The sequence below is a fragment of the Phascolarctos cinereus genome, unplaced genomic scaffold, assembly GCF_003287225.1.
Source record: "Phascolarctos cinereus isolate Bilbo 61053 unplaced genomic scaffold, phaCin_HiC Scaffold_9;HRSCAF=440, whole genome shotgun sequence".
Taxonomy (NCBI): Eukaryota; Metazoa; Chordata; class Mammalia; order Diprotodontia; family Phascolarctidae; genus Phascolarctos; species Phascolarctos cinereus.
In genome coordinates, this window is record NW_027556402.1 from 182,195,964 (window position 1) to 182,216,173 (window position 20,210).

General features: G+C 38.4%; 1 protein-coding gene across 4 annotated transcripts in view; it reads right to left on the bottom strand.

Annotated features, from left to right (window-relative positions):
- C1QTNF7 (C1q and TNF related 7) overlaps positions 1-20,210 on the bottom strand; it is a 151,942-nt gene that overhangs the window by 47,630 nt on the left and 84,102 nt on the right. Inside the window, exon 2 of one of the 4 annotated variants that reach the window (XM_078148198.1) lies at positions 10,316-10,363. The exons of the other annotated variants lie outside the window; for them this stretch is intronic. The gene's annotated coding sequence lies outside the window, so the exon portion shown is untranslated. The remainder of the gene's footprint in view (positions 1-10,315; positions 10,364-20,210) is intronic. 4 annotated transcript variants of the gene reach the window in all.

Here is a 20,210-nt window from a genome sequence, read left to right on the forward strand (position 1 = left end):
TTTTAATCACATTGCCAAAATGTGGTCATTGAACCTTTAATTGAAAATTTTGTTCAGTCATTTCCATCTCTTTGTGACCCTATTTGGGGCTTTCTTGGCAAAGATCCACTGCTGGTTTGTCAGTCCCTTCTCCAGCTCATTCTACAGACAAGGAAACTCAGGCAAACAGGGTGAAATGACTTGGCCAGGGTCACACAGCTAGAAAGTATCTGGAACAGGATTTGAACTCACATCTCCCTGGCTCCAGACCCAGTGCTCTATGCATTGTGCCACTCAGCTGCCCAAATTGAAAACTACCAGCTATAACAGGCCTGCCATGTAATACATATAATAAACAGAAAACCTTGGAATCGGAGGACCTGAGTTGAATCCTGTTTCTGCTACTCTCTGTGCCATGGCAGCTTAGATAAGCCACATCTCTTAGTTAGACCTCAGTTTCTTCATCTGCCAAATGAAAGGGTCAGACTAGATGACCTTTGAGGTTCATCCCAGTTCTGAGTCTCTGTTCCCTTGCTCCTGCAGCAGCCCAGCTCCACTTTGGGTGCTCTAATTGCTAGGAAGTTTTTCCTGGCATAAAGCCTTGATCTGACTCATTCCAGCTTCCTCCCCCTGCTCCTAGTTCTTCTCTGCAAGGTCCAGTTGAACAACTCTGATCTCTTCTACACACGATGATCCTTCAACTACTTGGAGATATCCATCATGTTTTCCCCAAACCTTCTCTTTTCCCAGGCTAAAAATCCCCTTCTTGATCGCCATCTTCTGCTACCTATCAACAGCATTTCTATAATGTTCTCCCCAAAACATGCCTTTTAGATATGATTTGTTAAGGGTAGAGTTCAGAGGTACTGTTGTTCAAGTGTTTTTTCAGTTGTGTCTGCCTCTTTGTGACCCCATTTGGGGTTTTCTTGGCCAAGATGCTGGAGTGGTTTGCCATTTCCTTCTCCAGCTCAACAGGGATAAGTGACTCACCCAGGGTCATACAGCTAGTAAGTGTCTGAGGCCTAATTTGAACTCAGGCAGATGAGTCTTCCTGACTCCAGGCCTGGCTCTTTAGCCACTGCTCCACCTACCTGCCCTCCCCTCCCTATTACTAGACTCTATACCTCTCTTAATGCAGCTCAATATCACATTAACATTTCTGGTGACCATGTATACTGTTGACTGTCTTGTGGTCCATTAAAAATCTCAGATCTTTGTCACGGGAAATGTTGTTCAACCACGCACTGATTATCTTGTGTGTATGAAGTTGATTATTCCAACCCAAGAGAAGTTTGGTTAACTTAAGTTTTTATTCCCATTTGAGTTGAATGAATCTGAGGTTACTTTTGAATTCTGTTACAGTAATGACTTGTTTATTCAATTTTGCAGAGAATGAACATTTTCTTTTTTAGCAGAAGTGAAACTTGTCTCTTTTAAGTCCTCAATCTTTGTTCAGTGTGTATGTTCAATTACAATTTCCCTGTCTTCAGCACTGGAAGTATTCTGAGCATTCTCAGGCCATCTCTATGGGGGCCAATTATTGTGCTATACTGTCATACAGAGTGGTTTGGGGAAACTATTGAGGCATACAAGACTGCATTTCCACAAAGTAAATAACTCAAATCTATTGGACCTTTTGAGTGTCTGTGCTTGCTTTTAAAAAAAATTTCCATAGATTTATTAAACATTAATCTTTTATATACATTTGATGTGATGTCTGGTATTTCTAGCTAATCCATTGATCTCTCTCTTTTGCCTATTAGCAGCTATTTTTTTTTACATTTTTTACATTTTTATTTGAAGTTTTGAATTCTAAATTCTATCCCTCCCTCCCTAAGATGGTAAGCAAACAGATATAGGTTATATACATGAAATTATGTAAAACATTTCCACGTTAGTCATTTTGTACAAGAAGACTCAAATAAAAGGAAAAAAAATGAAAGAAAGTGAAAAAAATAGCATGCTTCAGTGTGTATTCAAACAATATCAGTTCTTTCTCTGGAGAGGGATAGCGTCCCTTGTTGTCAGGCTTTTAGTTATTATTTCTCATTCCCTCTAACGGCTCTTCCCTTCTTGGTCCTCCCACCCCCTTCTAAATTGTTCTGGACTCAGAAACAAGTCTGTTAGTATGAAGTGTTAAGTAAGAGAAACCAGGTGCTGGGAGACAGGGCTAATTCGCCTATGAGTAAAGTCCCATCAGCATCAATCTAATTTGCTCCCAATTGCCTTCCCTCACTCTTCCATAGTCCCTCATTCTCTGGCTATGTTGTAGAATTATAAGCTTTAGAGCTCAAATAGACCTTTGAGGCAAGTGTTTAGATAGGACTTTAAGGTTTGTAAGGCACCTTACAAATATCATCTTATTTGATCTTTATAACAGCTTTGGGAAGTAAATGTTATTATTACCCACTTTTTGCAGTTAAGGAAATTGAGGCAAACAGAGATTAAGTGACTTGCCCAGAGTCACCCAGCATGCAAATGTCTGAGACCAGATTTGAACTGAGGTCTTCCTGACTCCAGGCCCAGTGCTCTATGCTTTGTGCTATCTAGCTGCTTAATTTTAGTAATAGTAGTAGTGGTGGTGGTGGTGGTGGTAATGATGGTGACAGTGGAGGTGAAGGTATAGCTTTAAAGTTTACAAAAGAGATAATAAGTATTAATGTATCTATTTTACAAGTAAGAAAACTGAGGCCACATTGGAGCTAAGAATGCAATGAAAGATTTTCTGATGCCAAATCCACTGCTCTTTCCATCACCCCAAGGAGTCCAAGCTACATTATTTTATAGATGAGGAAACAAAAGGCAAAAAAGTGAGGTGGTCTACAGCTCCACGGGATCAAAGGATTTAGAGCTGGAGGGGAGCTTGGAGAGAAGTTCTGTTACCCAAGCCATGCTTTCAAATTCTATTTTTATTGCTGCTGGGTTAATGACCTCATCCAAAAGCGGGCTCCAGGACAGTAGGAATGCACATACATTATTACCTTTCACCATTATTTTGCATATGTGCGCCCATGTGTTTGTGCATTTTCTTGAAAATAAATTATACAGTCAATAGCAGGAAGCTTATTTAAGTTCAGGGTGAAAAGCAGATCTTTTCTTTAAATGGATGAGCCAAAGAATACCTTTACCTCAAAATAATAATAGCTAGCATTTATATGGCCCACTTGTTCAATCATTCAGTTATGTCTAACCATGACCCCCATGGACCATAGCACCCCAGGCCTTTCTGTGTGCCACTATCTTCTGAAGTCTGTCCAAGCTCAAGTTTGTTGCTTCCATGATACTATCTAGCCATCTCATCCTTTGCCATCCTCTTTTCCTTTTGACTTCATTCTTTTCCAACATCAGGGTCTTTTCCAATGAGTCCTATCTTCTCATTATGTGGCCAAAGTATTTAAGCTTTGGCTTCATATTTGACCTTCCAGTGAATAGTCTGATATTTCAGATTCTCTTGAAGAAACCTCTTGTTTTTCTCATCCTATTGTCTTCTTCTATTTCTTTGCATTGCTCATTTAAGAAAACCTTCTCTCTCCGTGCTATTCTCTGTAATTCTGCATTCACTTGGGTATATTTTTCCTTTCCTCATTTTCCTTTCCCTTTCCTTCTTTCCTTAGCTATTTGTAAAGCCTATTCAGACAGCCATTTTGCTTTCTTGCTCTTCTTTTTCTTTGGAATGTTTTTTTGTTGCTTCCTCCTGTACAGTGTTGTGAACCTCAATCCCAAGTTTTTCAGACACTCTACCAAATCTAATCCCTCATATTCATAAGGGATGTTATTTAGCTCATACCTATACAGTATAATTGTTTTCTTCAATTTAAGTCTACATTTTGAAATAAGAAGCTCATGCTCTGAGCCATGATCAGCTCCAGGTCTTGTTTTAACTGATTGTATAGAGCTCCTCCACCTTTGAATGCAAAGTAAATAATCAGGCTGATTTTGATATTGACCATTAGGGCTCACAAACCCAAGTTTACAGAGATCTCATTTAGTCCTCATCCTTACAACAACCCTGCTCTATATCATCTCCATGTATACAGCAGGCACTGAATAAATGCTTTTTGATTGATCTCTGACACCATTCTGTTTCTCTCTATTCTATATCATTTACTATCTGCCAGGTTGGTTGGTTGGTTGGTTTTTGTCCTTCGTTCTTGAAGAGGATCATATTAGTGTCAAGTTAATGTGTCTGACTGTGGCTGATCAGAGCACAGGGAGAGCTTGGAATGTTGTATCACAGGTTGGGCACAAATGATCCAAGTGAACATTTGGGGTGGATTCTCTAAATTTGCACATCTCATGTTTCTTTTATGCTACTTCAATTCTGCTTTGCTTATGGAGCACAGCACGTTCTTTGATGAGAATGTGCCATGCTGGGCAGTCCTGTGCCAGTGTCTGCCATATTTTTTTTTGCTGAGGCAATTGAGGTTCAGTGACTTGCCCAGGATCACACAGCTATTAAGTGTCAAGTGTCTGAGGCAAGATTTGAACTCAGGTCCTCCTGAGTCCAAGGCCAGAGCTCTATCCACTGCACCACCTATCTGCCCCAATTCCGTAGTTCTTAAGAAAAACCTTGAGTTTCCTTGTATTGCTTCTTCTGACCACCATGTGAGTGCTTGCCTTGTGTGGGTTCTCCATAAAATAGTCTTTTTGGCAAGTGTGCATTTGGCATTCGAATGACATAGCTAGCCCATTGGCGTTGCACTCTTGGCAGCAGAGTTTGAATGCTTGGCAGTTTAGTTTGAGAAAGAACCTCAGTGTCTGGTACCTTATCCTGCCAAGTGATCTCCAGAATCTTCCTAAGACAATTCAAATGGAAGTGATTCAGTTTCCGGATATGGTGCTGGTATACTGTCTAGGTTTCACAGGCATACAACAAGGAGGTCAGCACAACAGTTCTGTGGACCTTCAGTCTGGTTGTTAGTCTAATACCTCTTCTCTCCCATACTTTCCTTCAGAGCCTCCCAAACATTGTCCTTGCCTTTGATGTGTGAAAGGGTTAAAACCAGGGGTGGGGAACCTGCAGCCTCAAGGCCACACCTGGCCTTCTAGGTCCTTGGGTGCAGCCTTTTGACTGAATCCAAATTATGCAGAACAAATCCTTTTATTAAGGGGATTTGTTCTGTGAAGTTTGGATTTATTCAAAGTACCACACTTGAGGACCTAGAGGCCCACATGTGGCCTCGAGGCCCCAGGTTTCCTACCCCTGGTAAACTAATAAGTCTTCCTCTGGGAGGAGGGAGGTAGGGCTTAGAACTACAAAGAGACAGAGAATAAGGCATTTGTGGGGTACCTAAAAGTCTTGTTAGAAGCAAAGACCTGTATTACAGACAGGGCAAAACTGAGTGAGAGAGATTGAAGGGGATACAGAAAAGGTACTCAGAATCCTTAGCACAATGAAAGGTAAAATAGTTTGTCTGAGTAGTGGATTATGCAAATTATCATATAATTTTTATTACATATATGAAGGCAACATCGTATGGTAGAAAGGATGCTCAGTTTGAAGTTAGCAGTTTTGAATTTGAATTCCTAGTTTGTTACTTTTTGTCTGACCGTGGGCAAATAACTTAACCTTTTTCAGCCTCGATTTCCTTGCTGTAAAATGAGAGGTTTAGATGACATGATTTCTAAGGGTCCTCCTCAGCCCAAACAACCAATGCGCCTGGTTCCAAAGAACCGGTTTCTTGTATGAGGCGTCCACCTGGGTTTCATTTTATGCGAAGGTATGAGAAGGTAAGATTCATGTTGACTAAAAACCACAAACACGATTCAAAACTATGCCTCGCCTTTTGATTATTCTTTAAACTGATGTAGCAGCTGCTGCATTAGCCAAGCTAAACGAGACCCTTTCACCTTCTGAATTCAAGTTCCCAAGTGACTACCTTTTGGGAGGAATCCCCCTGAGAGTTCTGAAACCAAGAAGTATCCCATTTGAACAACAGCTTTATGAGTTTGCTGAGTAGAAGCTTTCATCTAGTTAGGGAAATATGGTTGTTGCAAAAATCAGTGTATTTTTTAAAAAACAAAAAGCTGAGTTTTAATATACTATGAAACATGACAAATCCACAGGCCCTTCTGCCCCTATGTAGAAATGTCTATAAGAGAGTAACTTTCATTTAGCCACATGTATAAAAACATGGGGGCAGCTAGGTGATCAGTGGATAGATGTTGGGCCTGGAGTCAGGAAGATTCATCTTCCTGAGTTCAAATCCAGCCTCAGATACTTACTAGCTCTGTGACCCTGGGCAAGTCATTTCACCCTGTTTGCCTTTGTTTCCTCATCTGTAAAATGATCTGGAGAAGGAAATGGCAAACTACTCCAAAATCTTTGCCAAGAAAACCCCAAAATAGTGTCACAAAGAGTTGGCCACAGCAGAAAACAACTCAACAACAATAACAACTGAAAAGCAGGCAGTAGAGAGCATCCTGTTCTTGGCTATCAGGTGTAGCTTAGGTAAGTAGAGGGCTAACCAAAGCTAGGCACTGCAGTGTAGTGGAAGGGCCACAAGATTTGGAGGCAAAGTTCGCTCTGATCCTTATTGTCTGGGATACCTTGGGCAAGTCATTCCTTCTAAGAACATTGATTAAAAGTACCTACTGCATGAAGGGCTTTGTGCCTAGCACTGGGCAAGACAGGTCACCTCTGCAGGCCTCGGTTTCCTTACAGAGCTACTGTGCCTCACCTCTATATGCAAAGGGTGGAATGAAGGATGGCTTGGTTGCTGGTCAAAGTTCCAAGGCAAAAAAATGTACCTCATTTTTGGTCACTGAAATGTTGCCTGGAAGTTCAGACTGTTTTATTCTGGAGGTGAGTCAGGGTTTCTGCAACTTTTTGGCCACTCCTTGCACTTGCTTTAGTTAGTTTACCTAGCCTTTAGTATTGCATTTAGTTTTGCACTTTACATAGGTTGTCATGACCAAAAAATTGATCAATCTGTGGGAAATGTTTTGGCAACCAGCCTTTCTATTCTTAGTTAAGGTGCTCAGACTGAGGCAACTTGGTGGTGCAGTGAATAGACAGCTGGGCTTAGATTCAGGAAGGCATGAATTCAGATGCTGACTGGGACACTGTGTGGCCATGGACAAGGCACAACCTCTCCCCAACCTCAGTTTCCTCTTGGGTAAATTGAAGGGATTGGACATGAGGTCGCTTCCTGCTTGCAATGTATGTTCCTTGGATAACAGACACGTTCTGTTTTTTGGAATACACTTGAAACCTTTCCACCTTGATAAGGCACATGAAATCTTGTTTTCTGATGGCTTAGACTTCAAGAATACAGGAAGGCTGTCATTTAGAGATAATGGCTTTTATGTAGGAGCAAATATGTGGCAAGAAGTAAGCAAATGTCATAGCTAAGACTCAAACCTAAGTCTGCAAACTGCCGGTTGCATGTTCCTTCAAATGGGCTACATTGTTTCTCACAAACATTAGTATGCTTTCACACACATAGTCTCCTGTTTCCTTATGTGTTAGGAAATAGCTAGTGTAAAAGTTAAATAAATAGTGTTAATAGTTCGCAATGATAAGACTCATTACAAACTGACAAAAGTAAGAAAAGTTTATCTATCTAGGGAGTCATAGTTGGTAGACCCAGTTCAGCGGAACTCAATTCAATTCTATAAACATTTATTAAGCTCCTACTATGTTCCAGGCACTGTGCTAAGTGCAAGTAATGCAAATAAAAACCAAAAAGATCATCCTTGCTTACGAGGAGCTTATTATCTAGTGGGGGAAGACAATACACAAAAAGAAGGCTGAATTCCAGGGCTCAAACCCATGTCTTCGGTCTCTCTCAGGGAAACATTTCATTATAATCACACTAAGTTACACGCACATTGTGAATGCGAGCTACATCAGCTAAGTCTTTGTGCAAACTTAGCACAAATCTGTCAAATTAATGGACACACCCTTTGGAAAGCTCAGGCTATGGAATCTCCCAGGTGCCCTTTCTCTCTGATTCTCGGTCTTACCCACATGCCTCTACACTCTCTGAGGCCTTTGATCTTGCTATTAAATGCAGTTTGTAACATTACCAAATAAAATCTAAATGTCATTTCAGGCAATCCAAAGGATATTTTAGTAAAAATAACAACAAAACACGCCCCTGAAACAGCCCCATCACTCGTTTAGATGTGGGAATAAAGACTAGCCTAGAAATGATATGTTCTGCTTTTTCCTTTTACCTCTCTGGAAAGAAATGTTATTTAATGCACAACAATTTTCTACCAAAAATAGAATTAATTGCTTTTCTTTTTTAAAGTAAGGTCTATGCTTGTGAAATTATTCAGCCCTGTAAACATGTTACCTTCCTGTGCTTCCCCCAGTTCTGTCATCTGCTCCAGGAATATACAAATAAAGCTTACTTCTTTCCTGAAAAAGGCCCTGAAGGGAAAGATTACTAGAATGGGGCGTTTGGAGACTGGGATTTAGTTCTGCCTTTTAGCAGCTGGAAGAGTTTGAGAATGTGTCTGCTTCTCTGAGCTATTATTTCATATGGTTCTAGAAATTCTAATTATTTCAATAAGCCAAAAAATTAAAAACAAGGCAACAAATGCAGCAATTATCTCTACAAAACAATTTTCAAAAACAGATTATACATACATACATATGTATGTGTGTGTATATATATATACACACACACACACACATTTATACATATATACATATATGTATATATATGACAGAGAGAGAAAGATCAAAAGAATTTAATGAAGAGGTAGTATGTCATAATGATAGTGCCTTGGATATGTAGTTTGGAGACCTGGGTTCAAATCCTGCCTTAGATCCTAATTAGCTATATGACCGTAGGCAAGTAACAACTTCTAAGAACCTCAGTTCCCTATCTATAAAATGGGCCTAATTCTTACTCTACCTAACTTACAAAGCCACTGTGAAGAAAGTGGTTTTGGAAATTTAAAAGGGCTATACAAAATGTGTCTTGTAACTGTTTTAAACGATCATCATTATTATTATTGCTGCTGGCTGTTGTTATTTTTATCTGACTATAGCCAGTAAATGGCACAGCTAGAAGTTAGGGCTACTGACCCTACCCACTATACCAGATGTACATAGTGATGTGATGAGGCAGTGGTGGTCATTAAGTCTCAGGTTACAGGGTAACATTTTTGCAATGAGCTTTTAAATAACCTATTGAAAGCCTTTGCTGTGAAGGATAATTTTGAGTTACCTTAGCCAGTAAGAACAATGACCCACATCCCAGCGCACTTTTTTGCCACAGTTCAATCTGTTTCATAGGATTCAGAGCTAGGACTTAGATGTTTTCAAATCTAACCCCCTCATCTTTGAAAAAATATTTTTTCAATTAACATTTCAATTTCTTTCCATCCCCCCAACAACAAAAAACACTCTTCTGCTTTTACTGAAAAAGGATCAAAGATCAATCATTCAAAAAACCAATCTAGAGCAAGCATTATTAGTAATGAGAAACACTAGAAACCCAGAGAAGAGATATTATTTGCTCAAGTACACAGTTAATAACAAGCAGCTAATAAGGAATTTGAACTCAAGTCTCATATTCCTGTGCTATGTTCCATTACCTCTGACATAATGACTGCCATGTTTCTATGGGGGCCAAGAGAATTACCAGCAGAGATCCAATGTTGCCACACCTCACCTCTAAAGAAGTTTGTGACTTTTAAACTTGACTCTTTTTTTTTTTTTACCAAAAATAAAAGCAAAACAAAAAAATCCTCCAAAACCCCATTTATGAGATCTCTCAGTTGTTGGACAAATCCAAAGCTACTGAGAATTAACAGGAAAAAAATAAAGGAAGAAAGAATGAGAACAGGAAGGGAAAAAACTCAAGAAGAGATTTTATTAGGAGAAAAAAATTCAAGCAATTACAGTATCAGATAATAGAAGCTTCCAGAAGCATGAAATTATACTCTAACTTCATGGGATGTTAGGTGAGGGCAGAAGGAAGGAAGAGAGACTAAAGGGTCTGTAGGAAGCAGTGGAGAGTCATTGTAGTCCATCAATTCACCCAAGAAGCTATCTATGCTTCTCTCTTTAGGTGCTAAAAAGCAAATACTATAAATATCCAGAAAGAGAGAAGCATGCTTTTCAAAACTTTTCAAATTGTCTTTGTTGACTAGAAAGCCAAGTACTGAAAACCCATCCTTTCCAATATCTATCTGCTTCCTTGAAAATAAATAATAATTCTTTTTATATCAGCAAATACATGGGTCAACAAAGTTAATGTCTCATGAACAAACATAGCTAATTTGTGACTTGTTATAGCTAGAGTATCAGGTAAAGTAATTCTTTAATCCTTTGATGGACTATAATAGCTATTGCCTATGCCTTCTTACTACTTACAATTCCGAAATGTTCTTGTTCTCTCTCCCTCTCTCTCTCAATCTCTCTCTGAAAAAAAAAATACATACAATTGTGGTTGGGTAAAAAAAGTACTCAATTTGGAGTTGGAGGAACTGAATTGAAATTCCATCTGTATTAATGCTAACTATGTGATTTTTTGGCAAGTCACTTGAATTCTGAGGGCCTTAGCTTCCTAATCGGTATAATAAGGGTATTGAACTAGATGATCTCTGATGTTGCTTTCAACCCTAAATCTATGACCCTAACTTTTAACTTAGAATTCATGCAGTTTAATCTGATGCCAAATGTGAGCACACTTATAGTTTCTTGCCTTCTAAAAAGGTAACATTGTGTAAAAAAGTAATTTTTTAAATAAAAAATTTTTGCACATCTACATGCTCTGGGACATTGTACTTTGCCTGGCTTTATCACAGCTGTAATTATTTTCATATCAGAGCCAGAATTTCAATATCTTGGGCATTTGGAAATGACTTGGCTTGTTTGAATGCATTTATGGGTTTGTATAATTGTTCTTGCAGATGTGGGTTTTAGACAATGTTAATATACTTATATAGAGTAGTGATTGGTCTCTTTACAAGTGCCAGGACAATACCCATGTAGAATACAAACTCATTAGTAATAGAGTTTTGAAGATGATGGTAATAATCTCACAAAACATTGTAAAATGTGGAGGGGAAAACAGATTTGCTGAGAATTTGGCATCAGATTCAACTAAACCAAAACATCCCCCAAATATGAAACTGGAACGACAACAAAGAGATGGAAACTGTATCTGATTTGTTAATGTTTCTCCATTTCTGGTTTCTGTAGGAGGAGGTTGTATTAGAACAAGAAGGAGAAGGCGGAGAAGAATATGGAAAATGAGTTGGTAGACACTGGAATTGTGAAGAAGAGATTGAATTTAAAGAGAAGAAATTTTGTAGAACTTGAGTTGAAGTATATAAGCTAAAGAAGGAAAAATACTCAGCTACAGCTGAAAAAAGACTCACTCTAAGGACTTCAATTAGCATAAAGAGAAAGTGAAAGACTCAAGAAAAAGGAGAAACTTGAGGACTTGAGGAGGAGAAGTAAAGGTGATTGATAAGACAAGATAGTAGGTTATTGATAATAGTGAAAGGAATTTGGACTCTAGCTTCTGGGATAAGAACTCATCATTTGACAAAAACTTCTGGGGAAACTGGAAAATGGTATGGCAGAAACTAGGCGTAGACCAACATCTCACACTACATACCAAGATAAGGTCAAAATTGTGATTTAGTAATTTAGACATAAAGGATGATACCATAAGCAGTTTAGGAGAGCAAGGAATAGTTTACCCATCAGATCTGTGGAGAAAGGAAGAATTTAAGACCAAACAAGAGATAGAGAACATTATGAAATGAAAAATGGATAATTTTGATTGCATTAAATTAAAAAGGTTTTGCACAAACAAAGCCAATGTAACCAAGATTAGAAGGAAAGCAGAAAGCTGGGAAACAATTTTTATAGCCAGTGTTTCTGATAAAGGCCTCATTTGTCAAATATGTAGAGAACTGAGTCAAATTTATAAAAATATAAATCATTCCTCAATTGATAAATGGTCAAAGGATACAAACAGGAAGTTTTAGATGAAGAAATTAAAGCTGTCTATAGTCATATGAAAAAATGCTCTAACTCACTATTGGTTAGAGAAATGCAAATTAAAACAATTCTGAAGTACTACCTCATACCTATCAGATTGGCTAATATGACAGAAAAGGAAAATGAAGAAGATGTGGGAAAATTGGAACACTATTGCATTGTTGGCGAAGTTATGAACTGATCCGACCATTCTGGAGAGCAATACCATTGCTAGATCTGTATTTCAAAGAGATCATAAAAAAGGGGATGAAAGGACCCACTTGTACAAAGATAGCAACTCTTTGTGGTGGAAAAAAATTAGAAATTGAGGGGATGCTAAATCAGTTGGGTAATGGAAAACTATTGTGCTATAAGAAATGATGAACAAGCAGATTTCAGAAAAACCTGGAAAGACTTGTATGGACTGATGCTGAGTGAAGTGAGCAGAATCAGGAGAACATCATACACAATAACAGCAACACTGTGATGATCAACTATAATAGACTTAGCTCTTCTTAGCAATACAATGATCCAAGACAATTCCAAAAGATTCATGATGGAAAATGCTATCCACATCCAGAGAAAGAACTATGGAATCTGAATGCAGATCAAGGCATACTATTCCCCTCCTTCCCTTTTATTTATTTTTTTCTTTCTCGTGGCTTTCCCATTTTCTTTTAATTCTTCTTTCACAACATGACTAATGTGGAAATGTATTTAATATGATTGTACACGTATAAGCTATATCAGATTACTTGCTGTCTTGGGGAAGGGAAAAAGGAGGGAGAGAGAAAAAAATTGAAATTCAAAATCTTATAAAAGTGAATGTTAAAAACTATCCTTATATGCAATTGGAAGAAAGATAAATTACTCTTAAGTGGGAAAAAAGGAAGTTGGGAGTGCCTTTAAAGGTGTTTTAATAACATGCTTACTAGGTGAGTTGTGATAATAACAGAATTGATACCCTCCTCCAAAACCAACACAATTTTCCAGGACAATTGTTGTTAAAAATTATTAGAAACAAAAAAGAAAGAGAATTCACTTCCAGTAAGTTTGAAGAACAGAAAAATTTCCAATGAACTGTGAGCTGTTTGTGTATCCTCCATAGCCAAGTAATAGTTCTGTATGCACAAAGCAAAGGCTGGTATCCCTCTTAGAAGAGAGGGTAAAAAGCTTGAACAATGTCTCCCTCACCCCAGATTGTCCAGGAGAACCATGTGTTCTTTTGTGAAAACAAAGAAGAACACAGAATGGAAATGCTGACCTGTGTCAGCCGGCTGGAAATATGTTATATAGAGGGAAAAAAGAAGGGGTATATGAGGATTTTAAGAAGGATCACCAACCATGTGGAATTAAGAAAAAATATAAGGCTCTCCCTGAAGAGCAGGGTGCTGTAGACTCTTAAGAACAAGCTGCTTCTTTTCCACCAAGGAATGAAAAGTTCAAAGGAAGAAGAGAGGAGCAGTGGTGCTCAGGGGCCTCACTGATGGGTAACAAGAGCAAAGTGCTGACCTGATAATAATTATAGAAGAAGGTGGTGAATAGTCAAACATGCTCCCTTTATTTTAGGAAAGCAGATTTCAAAAGGATCAGGGAAAAGATTACTAAGACTCAATGTCCTAAAATTCTATAGAGAAAGTCAGCCCAGGAGAAAGAGTAAGCTCTAAAGAATGAAAGAAGAGAAACAATTCTGATGGGAGAAAAAAGAGAGAAGTGTCTAAAGACATCAATGTGGATGCACAGGGTACTCATTAATCAACATATATTTTTAAAAATGGACAGAAGATGGAAGCAAAGGCAGATAATAATATGGGATGAATGCAAAAGTATGATACAGTGCTGTGAGAAGGAATGCTTAGGACAACAAAAAGGAAGATTTTAAAATCTATGTTGGAGTTAAGAGCAATCTCAAAGAAAGAACAGAACTATTTCTCAGGATGGATGGGATGATAATAATCAGTCAATAAACATTTATTAAGCACCTACTATGTGCCAGAGCTGTGCTAAGCGCTGCTATGCTAAGAGCTGAGAATACAAAGTAAAGCAAAAGATAGTCCCTTCCCTCAAGACAACATGTAGGAAAGAAGTTGAAAAGTGTGTATGTGGGGGTGCAAAGGAGGGTTCCTGATGAGAGAGTGTGATGAAAGCTCAGAAGAGCTCAGCCGAGTGTGAAATGATGAGATGGTTGCCATAGGTAACCTCTTGAAATAGAGAATTTGGGAGGAGCTCTCCACTGCCCATTCTCTACCCACTCCAGTCAGGGAGTCTTAGAGGCATGAAGTACTGAGGAGGTAAGAATTTTAGAGTTGATGAAGAGTCTTTCATGCTTTTCTTGAAGGGAAGAAAGATTTGGCTAGAAGATCATATAATTGGTTTGACTCAAAAATCGTTGAATGGCAGACTCCAAAGAATGATCGTTAGTGGTTGAATGTCAATTTGGAAGGAGCCCTTCAGTACAGCGCTGTAGGGATCTTTGCTTGGCCAAATGCAATTTAACATTACCAATGACTTAGACAAAGTCATTAGATGGTATACTTCTCAGATTTGTAGATGACTCAGAGCTGGGACAGCTAACATGTCAGATAATAGTCACAATCCATACAGCTTGACAGTTTATGACAGGGATGGGGAACCTGTGGCCTCAAGGCCACATGTGGCCCTCTAGGTCCTCAAGTGTGGCCCTTTGACTGAATCCAAACTTCACAGAACAAATCCCCTTAATAAAAGGTTTTGTTCTGTAAAACTTAAACTCGGTCAAAAGGCCGCACCCGAGGACCTAGAGCCACCAGGTCCCCACCCCTAGTTTATGATATTAGGTCAAATCTCATAAGATGAAATTGAATTGGTAAAATTGTAAAGTCTTATACTTAGATTAGAAAAGTCACTAATAGCTGTAGCTAGAAAGCAGTTTGTATGAATAGGGTCCGTGGGATAGCCTACAGGCTAAATAGAGGCAAATGATGAGCTATGACAGCCAAGGAAACCATTGCACTCTGCAATAATAGAGACATAGTGTGAAGACCTTGGGAAGTGATAGTCCTGATGAGAACCTATCTGAAGGATTGGGTTCAGTTCTGGATGCCACATTTTAGGAACAACACAGATACACTGGATAGCATCAAGGTTGTATGGGTCCTTGAGTTCATGCCTAAGAGCATTGATTGAAGGAACGAGGAACACTTAACTCAGAGAACAGAAGACAACGTGGGTTGTGATAGTTATCTTCAAGAATATGAAGAGCTGCCATGTTGGAAGAGGTAATAGACTTATACTACTTGGTCCAGATGGAACATTGGCTAGATTGTAAAGAAATAAATTTAGGCTTGAAGTACAGATTTCTTCAGAGGCAATGTATTCTCCATCACTGGAGGTTTTTATGAAAGGCTAAATGATCATTTATTGGGCATGTTTAGAAGAGATTTTTGTTCAAGTAAGGGTTGGAATAGGTGTCTTGTGAGGTCCCTTTTGACTTTGAGACTCTATGTTCTATTTTTATTACTGTTGGCAGGGAACCATCTCATTTGGAGTCTACCTTCAGCAACTAGTATACCACATAATGGAATGCCAATGGCACTTAAGAGGATGAAGTCAAGAAAGGCACCAGGACCTGACCAAATACATACAGAAGAACTCTGTGCCTGGTGCACCAGAGATTTGAAGGCACTGAGAAATTAGCATTCAAGATAACTCAAGATAAGAGATGAATATGCTAAATGGTTTGAAAATATCACATAGAATATGATTATCACCCTCTTCTAGCTCCCAAGTACTATCAAGAAAACATCATTACTTCTGACCTATCTTTCTTATCTCTTTAAGGAAAATAATCCTTATTAAGGGCATCTTCGTGAAAATATGAAGAGAGAACAGGCAGGATTTCACAGATAATTTCTTCAGTAGACCATATCCTCACGACTATGCAACTGAGTGAAAGATGAGGAAAATAGAAGATCCCACTATGTCTGTGGTTCAAAAACCATTTGAATTAGTAATAAAAATTCAGCCTAAAAGGCTCCCTTATGCAGAACTTAAGATTATACATGGTAATAACCAGAAGACCTTTGTTCAGCAAGCCTATTTATTAATACAATGAAGCTTAAAGCAGATGTATGTTTGCCAAAAATGTCACTGCTTGTCAAGTGGGTTGTCCTGCATAAGCTCCAAATGAATGGGAGATTCTTTAAACATCTTGAGGTTCTCCAGATGCTCCTGTGTGCAGATGTCTTTGTGCTGGTTGCATCGACATCCAGAATTATTACACCGCCTCCTTAATTAGAGTCATTTAGAAGAAAATGACCTAACAATACACATAGGAAAAGAAAAACTAAATGGATGAAGAATCTCTGTTTCTGGATTTGGGTTAGAAGCCCATTGACAGCCCCTCGACATTTTTATCCTGCAAAGGCATTACAGATGGATAATAAACTTGTCCAAAAACTGAATAATGGTAGAAAGAACAGACTGGGCACTGCTGTGAAATGCTTTCAATGGTCCAAGCTATCATCTCAGACACAAAAATCATCTTTTAGCATGAATATTCTCCTGGCTCTAAATCATGGAACATAATACCTAATCTCTGAGGACTACAGTAAACCAAAGGCCAATGGAAAATGAGTGGTAAGTATAAGCAGGCTGTAGTCAGTCAGCAGACGAGCCTTTATTGTGCACTTACTGTATGGTAGTCTCTGTGGCATATTATCATTTATCACTTGCATGCAAAAAGTAAGGGATATCATCCAGAGAATGTGTGATTAGAAAAGGAGGAGAGAGGGAATCAAAGGTAGATAGCTTTAGTGTTGTATTAGCAACCAGGAGATATTGAAAGATCTAAAATAGGATTCTTTTTGGTGTTTGGACCTTATTGGCAGTCTGGTGAAATATATGGACCCCTTTTCAGAATAGTATTTTTATATCTATAAAACAAAATATATAGGATAACAAAGGAAACCAATTATATTGAAATGATAATGTAATTTTCCCCATCCAAGTTCATAGACTCCCTGAAATCTATCCACGGACCCACAGATTAAGAACTCCTGATCTGGACAAAAGCCTCCTATATGCTGGGTAAATTCTCTTTAGAGGTTGTATGGGAGAATTTGGACAAGAATTACACAAGATTGTGATACCCACTGGAAAGTGCATATATGCTGATTGAATCCTATGCTTAGCACATCTTGCCTTCTATGTATTACAGGGCTTAATAAATGTTTATTGACCTGAAATTTCATATATATATACATATATAAACACAAACTTTACAATACCCCTATGTGTGGAGCAGAAAATGTACTATTATTCCTGTTTTATAGATGAAGAAACTGAAGCCGAGAGAAGTTAGTTGATGAACTTGAGATCCAATAAGCAGTAGAGTTCAGATGCAGACCATGTTCTGACAGCAAATCTGGTTCTCTCTCCATCAGATCATGATCCTTTTCAGTTACTCTTCAGAGTACGTCTTCCATTGGTTTAAGAAAGAGTACTCTTTAGCATGGTGGTTGGGGAATCAGGAAGAATAAGCATATTATATGGAACTTTTACTCCAACATCCTCATTTTATCTGAAGCACAGAGAGTGATGTAACTTGCCCAAGCTCACAAGGTGGTTGTGTCTCCAATTTATCCTTTATACATCTTGTTTGTACGTGGTTATTTGCAAGTTGTCTCCTCTTGTGAACTCCCTGAGGGCAGGGATTTTTTTTTTCTTTCTTTTTATCTCCAATACTTTGCACATTGCCAGCCAAAGTGCTTAATAAATGCTTGTTGATTTAAATAAAAGTAGAACTTGGATTTGAATTCAGGTCTTTGAACTTTAACTCCAGTGCTTTTTCATTGGTTCTAATCCAGTTTCATCTGCCTAATCTGTAAAATTGAGATAATCGTAATTTTTCTGTCTCACAGGGCTGTTGTGAAAAGCAGATATGAAAACACTATGAGAACTGTTTTTTAAATGTTTGAATTGTTTGATCTGAGACGGTGTTATTGAATGTTTGTGAATGGTGAAATCCTGCTGATTTGGGATGTCTATCTTCATCCTGGTTATATTCCTACCTCTGATCTTTCATTTCTATGGAAACTCTCCTGAAATTATAATATTCCTTTAGTGTATCCAGTTCCTATGCCTGTTTATAAACTGAAAATTGAAAAAGAAAACATGCACAACAGGAGATTATAATTGGAGACAAAACAAATTCCCCTTGAGTTGCTGCCCAGAAACACTTCTCTGTCCACATCCTCCATTGACTCTGCCAACATGCTAACATCACGTGGCTGCTTTCCATGGTTTGTTTCAATTTGGAAACAGGAGAAGGAAACATCGTTGGACCTGCTTGAATCTCTAGGGTGTTTGACGGGAACACTGAATGGAGAGATGAGCATGAAGATTACATGAAGAGATTATAATGTAGAAAAGTTATACAATAGAGTGAAATGCTTCCAGACACAAGGGCAGAATGCACATTCTCTTTTTAAAATTATTTATTTTATTTTTAATTTATGGAATAAAACAAGCATTTCTATAATATTGTGTAATAAAAAAGATTGCACATGAAACTGCAAATCTATTATGCACAATTTGTTATTCCTTTTAAATATATAATAAAGTCATGTAAATTTCTTTTTTTTTTCTTCCCCCTGCCCCACCCTAGGATGGCTATCATTAGACACAAATACATCTATTCTCTTCAAGAGCCTTTCACATGTGTGCCTTTGCTCAGAGACATCTCAAGGCTCATTTCAAGGAAAGCACTTTGTAAGCCTTAAAGCACTATACAATTGGAGTTATTATGATTATTATTTACACTTATTCCAAGGCTGAATAAAAATGCTAGCATGCATCTAACCCTTTCTTTTAGTACTTTTTTTGGGGAGAGGGGTATAGGAGTATGGCATAATGATTAGAACACTTGACTTGGAGTAAAGAAACCCTGGGTTCAAATGCCACCTCTGAGACTTCTCAGCTCTGTGACTATAGACAAGTTATTTCCTTATCTGATCTTCTGTTTCCTTGGAGGTAACATAGGGATAATCATACCCGTGATGCCTGCCTCATAATATTGTCAGAAGGTTTAAGAATGTGGGCTTTTTGAGGGCTTGGGCTGGCTTTATGTTCCTTTGCTCATATCCCTAGTATTAAGCACAGTACCAGGTACCTACTAAGTGCTTAAATCCTTGTAGATTGATTGATTGATTGATTGATATATGCAATACACTTTTCCAGGATACATCAGTTAAAGTACTTAGTACTACATTTGCACCTATCCTTATGTTGTTTTCTGTGTTCGCCTACTCAAATCTAATCCATCTCTTGAAGCCCATTCAAAATCCCCACCTCTAAGGAACATTCCTGAACTACTCCATTTATAATTTTGAGTTCAGTTTAACTAACTGAAGTGCCAATTGTGTACCAAACACCATGTTTGGTGCTGGGTAGTGATAAAAGTGGCAGTGCAGGGGGATTAAAATAAGGAATGACAGTCCTTGACTTTAAGGAGCTGATGATCTAGTAGGGGGAAATGACTTGTCCCCAAGGAACTATGACAGAAAAATAACCCTAAGTTCACAGGAGAGTTTCAAACCAAGTTCTAAGAGAGATGTAAAAGATAAGAGAGATCACTGTTTCTTAGGGGGGTCAGGGAAGGCTTCATGGAAGAGGTGTGATTTAAGCTGGGTAGTAGGTAGCACTTCAAAAGCTAGAAATGGGATGAAGAACATTGTAGACATATGGAGTTAGCACAAGACTGTAGGAAAAGGAAGGATAAACTAGAGCAATAAAAAGTAATCTTTTCTCATTATTTAGGAATAAAAGGTATATGAAATTATACAGTATGACATTAGGAAGAAAAGGTAAGTTTGAGCTAGATTTCAGAAGCCACAGGATTTCAGTTTAAAGAGACCCCAGATGCCATCAGCTAGATGGTGCAGTGCATAGAGAGCAGGGCCTGGAGTCAGGAAGCTTCAACTTCCTGAGTTCAAATCTGGCCTCAGACACCAGTAGCTGTGTGACCCTGGGCAATAACCCTGTTTGCCTCTATTCCTCACCTGTAAAATGATCTGGAGAAGGAAATGGCAAACCACTCCAGTGTCTTTGCCAAGAAAACACCAAATAGGGTCAAAACTGAAATGACTCAACAGCAACAGGTGTCATCTAGTTCAACCAGTGCCCCTCTACAATATACTTGACCCCCAGTGAAGGAGAAGCCACCATGGCTAGAGGGAGACCATTCCACCTGTTGAGCAAGAAGTCTAAACTTGCCTCTATATCCCTCCACCTATTT